The 4,076-nt window shown below is 41.4% G+C and overlaps 1 pseudogene; it reads right to left on the reverse strand.

Moving 5' to 3' along the window:
• Nucleotides 1–3,324: 3,324 nt before the first annotated feature.
• LOC102838150 lies at nt 3,325–3,641 on the reverse strand (annotated as a pseudogene).
• Nucleotides 3,642–4,076: the final 435 nt, after the last annotated feature.

The raw sequence follows: 4,076 nt of genomic DNA on the forward strand, positions 1-4,076 counted from the left end.
TGGTTGTATAAGAGATTGAGCTTGTATTTGGGAACCACATGCTGTAGTGTTTACAACAAAGAGGCATTACATCTGTAACTTTCTCTTAAATGTTTCCCAGAAAAGTGTGTATTTATATGTTTGTGTGTGTTTTCATATGTGTAAAGAAAGAGCGAGATGGCTAAAACTAGGGTAGTAACAAGGAAGATGGAAAGAAGTGGACAGATTATGGATGTAATTTTGAAGAATAGTAGAAAAAATGGCTAATTAAGTTTAGGCAAGTAAGTGGGGGGACAAAGTATCCTAGAAAATCCCACAGGGTTTTGGCTAGAAAAACTGAATGATACTAATGTCATCAATTGAAATACATTAAACTAGGTCACTCTACCAAAAAGTAATGGTTGATATTCAACCATTTCAAGAGATAGCATATGATCAAGAGCCAGTGATCCTGAAGGAAGAAGTCCAAGGTGAATTGAAGGCATTGGCAAAGAACAAGACACCGGGAATTGATGGAAAACAAATTGAAATCTTTCAAGAAAGTGAGGCAGCACTGGAGGCATTCACTCATCTATGCCAAGAAATTTGGAAGACAACTTCCTGGCCTAATGAGTGGAAGAGATACATATCTGTGCCCATTCTAAAGAAAGGTGACTCAACAGAATGCAGAAATCATTGGACAATGTCATTGATATCCCATGTGAGTAAAATTTTACTAAAGGAAATACAGAAACGACTGCAAGCATACATTGACAGAGAACTTGCAGAGGTGCAAGCCAGATTTAGAAGAAGATGTAGAATGAGGGATATCATTGCTGACATCAGCTGGATCTTGGCTGAAAGTAGAGTATACCAGAAAGATGTTTACCTGTGATTTATTGAATACGTAAAAGCTTTCAACAAGCTATGGACAACGTTGTGAAGTATGAGTATTCTGGAACACTTAATTGTGCTCATGAGGAACCTGTACATAGACCAAGAGGCAGTTGTTTGAACAGAACAAGGGAACACAAAATGGTTTAAAATTAGGAAAGATGTGTGCCGGGGTTGTATTTTTTCACCATACTTATTCAATATATATGCTGGGCAAAACATCTGAGAAGCTGGGTTACATGAAGAAAAACATGGCTTCAGGATTGGATGAAGACTCAATAAAAACTTGCGATATGCAGATGATACAACCTTGCTTGCTGAAAGTGAAGAGGACTTAAAATACTTACTGATGAAGATCAGAGACCATAGCCTTCAGTATGGATTGCACCTCAATGCAAAGAAAACAAAATACTAACCACTGGACCAATAAAAACATTTGTATCAATGGAAAAAAAAATTGAAGTTGTCAAGGACTTCATTCTTCTTGAATCAACTGTCAACACTCATGGAAGCAGCAGTCGAGAAATCAAATGACATTATTGCATTAGGCAAATCTGCTGCACAAGACCTCTTTTAAGTGTTGAAGAGCTAAGATGTCAGTTTGAGGACTAAGGTACACCTGACCCAAGCCATGGTATTTTCAATAACCTCATATGATGTGAAAGTTGGACATTGACTAAAGAAGACTGTAGAAGAATTGATGCATTTGAGTTATGGTGTTAGAGGAAAATATTGAACGTATCATGGACTGCCAAAAGAACAAGCCAATCTGTTTTGGAAGAATTACAGCCAGAGTGCTCCTTGGAAGCCAGGATGGACAGACTTTGTCTCTCATACTTTGGACATATTGTCAGGAGGGAGCAGACTCCGGAGAAGGATATCATGTTTTGTAAGGGTGGAGGGTCAGAAAAAAAAGAGGAAGACCCTCAGAGAGATGGATTGGCACAGTGGCAGTGTCAATGGGCTTAAATGTAACAACAATTGTGTGGTTAGCCCAGGATTGGGCAGTGTTTTGCTTTGTTATGTATAGGGTCACTATGAGTTGGTACCGACTTGATGGCACCTAACAACAGCAACGTGTCAGAGTAAAAGGAGCTCTGGTAGCATAGTGGCTATGAGTGGTCCTCCTAACTTCAAGGTCAGCAGTTCAGAACTACCTGCTGTTCTGCTGAAAGATAAGGTTTTCTGTGCCTGTAAATACAGCCTCAGGAACTCTATGCAAGGTCACTGTGAGTCAGAACCCTTTCCACAGCACACCACCACCATGTTAGAGTAAAGCCATACTCCATAAGGTTTTCAGAAGTACACAGCCAGGCCTTTCTTCTGTGACATCTCTGGATGGATTCAAACCTCCAACCATTTGTTCAGTTGCCAAGCACATTAACTGTTTACACCACCCAGCAACTTTACGTTTGGGCTGTTTTGTTGCTGTGTGTTGATGAGTCAAGTGTGACTCAGGGTGACCCTACTTGACATAGTACAACTGCCCCCTACAGTTTTCTAGGCTGTAATCTTTACATGGGAGTCTCTGTGTAGCGCTGTGGGTTAATACAAGGTTGGTTTGAACTGCAACAAGGTTCAAGTTCACCAACTACTCCTCAGAAACCCTATATTGCTGAGTCAGAACTACCTCAACAGCACTTAACAACAACAGCAGCAGCAATCTTTACATGAAAAGATCACTGGATTTTTCTCCCTTAGAGTAGGTGGTGGATTTGAACTGTCAGTTCTTCAGATAGCATCCTAGTGCTTAACCAGCTGCCTAACCATAGCTCCTTTGTTTGAGGGTAAGGGTGGTGAAATAGGGTACAATGAGTCTGATTTGTGAATGCTACATTTAAGGAAACCCTGTTGAAATTATAAAGAGATGTTAAGGTTCTTGGGTGGCACAAATGGTTCTCATTCAGCTGGTAGCCAATAGACTTGTGGTTTGAACCCACCCACAGCACTGTGAAATAAAAGGTCAGATAATATTTGGGGTTATTTTTGCACCATGGAATAAAAGATCAGACAATGTTTGGTTGGTTGGTTGGTTGGTTGGTTGGTTGGTTGGTTGGTTGGTTGGTTGTTTTGAGAGGTGAATCAGTTTATTGTTCTCAACATGGCTCAACATTCCCAGCTCAGGCTCCAACACTGCTAGGAGCTGCCATCTCCCACCCCCATAACAGTCACACACACCCAGGTGTGAAGGGGGTCAACCAGTCAGAGCTGTTAGGAAAAACCAGGGTTACACATTTGTCAAACAAGGAAACAAACTATACGAAGGGTTTGGTCACTGCACCCAATGAGTATGAGGGGCACAGTGTTCCTTTAAGGGTGACCAAATGCCTAACTAAGACCCTGGCTTCTTGAGTTCATTATGGTATGAGGTTAGTAAGGCCAACAAGACTGTGAGTAGGCTTCATTTTCTACAGGATCATCCATCTTGAAAAGGGACCCCAGTAGGTTGAAGATGCGTGGTAGCCATCAGGATCAGGGGCCTGACGCTTTTGCCAAGGCTCGGGCTTGGGCAACTTTGGCCTCATTCTCTGGCTCATCTAAGAAACGCTCCTGGGACACTGAGTATAAGGTGTAACCATAAATAGCAAGCACCTGTGCTCTGATGCCCAGGCCAGTCACGACGTTCCGGGTCCGTCGCTTTGGCAGCGTTTTCTGCCATTGGGCGAGTTACACCCGCTGCATGAATTCCAGCTGCGCGGGAGTAAATTTCTCCCGCTGTCGGTGCAATGAGCCATTGAGCCCTTTCCACTCTTGGTATCTAGAGGGTATCCAGAAGTGGACGCCGCCATGTTGCCCCAGACAATGTGCTTTTATAAAGATTACAGCAAAGAAAACCCTGTGGTTTTCAGTGTAACACACAGAGTCATCATGAGTCACAATCTACTTCATAGCACAAAACAATAATACTAATAATATGAAGTATGCAGTTAGATATGAGTCTAGAATAGCAGGAAGAGGTCAGGAATAGAAATAAGGATGTAGAATCAATGTTGACATTATTAAATGTGACCTTTAATTTAAAAATAAATAAAACAGAGATTCGGTTGTAAACCAGAAATACCCAAGTTTTGCCTGATTTCAGAATGGGCAGCAACTAAAAAGGGAAGTCACTGTGCTATATGTAGATTTACTAAAGTTAGAACAGCTCCATGAGATCGTGTCAAATCCCTTTGATTATATTTTAGAGACTTTTAAGAGATCTGGATCACTACACAAAGATAAAA

The sequence above is a fragment of the Chrysochloris asiatica genome, unplaced genomic scaffold, assembly GCF_000296735.1.
Source record: "Chrysochloris asiatica unplaced genomic scaffold, ChrAsi1.0 scaffold00228, whole genome shotgun sequence".
Lineage (NCBI taxonomy): Eukaryota > Metazoa > Chordata > Mammalia > Afrosoricida > Chrysochloridae > Chrysochloris > Chrysochloris asiatica.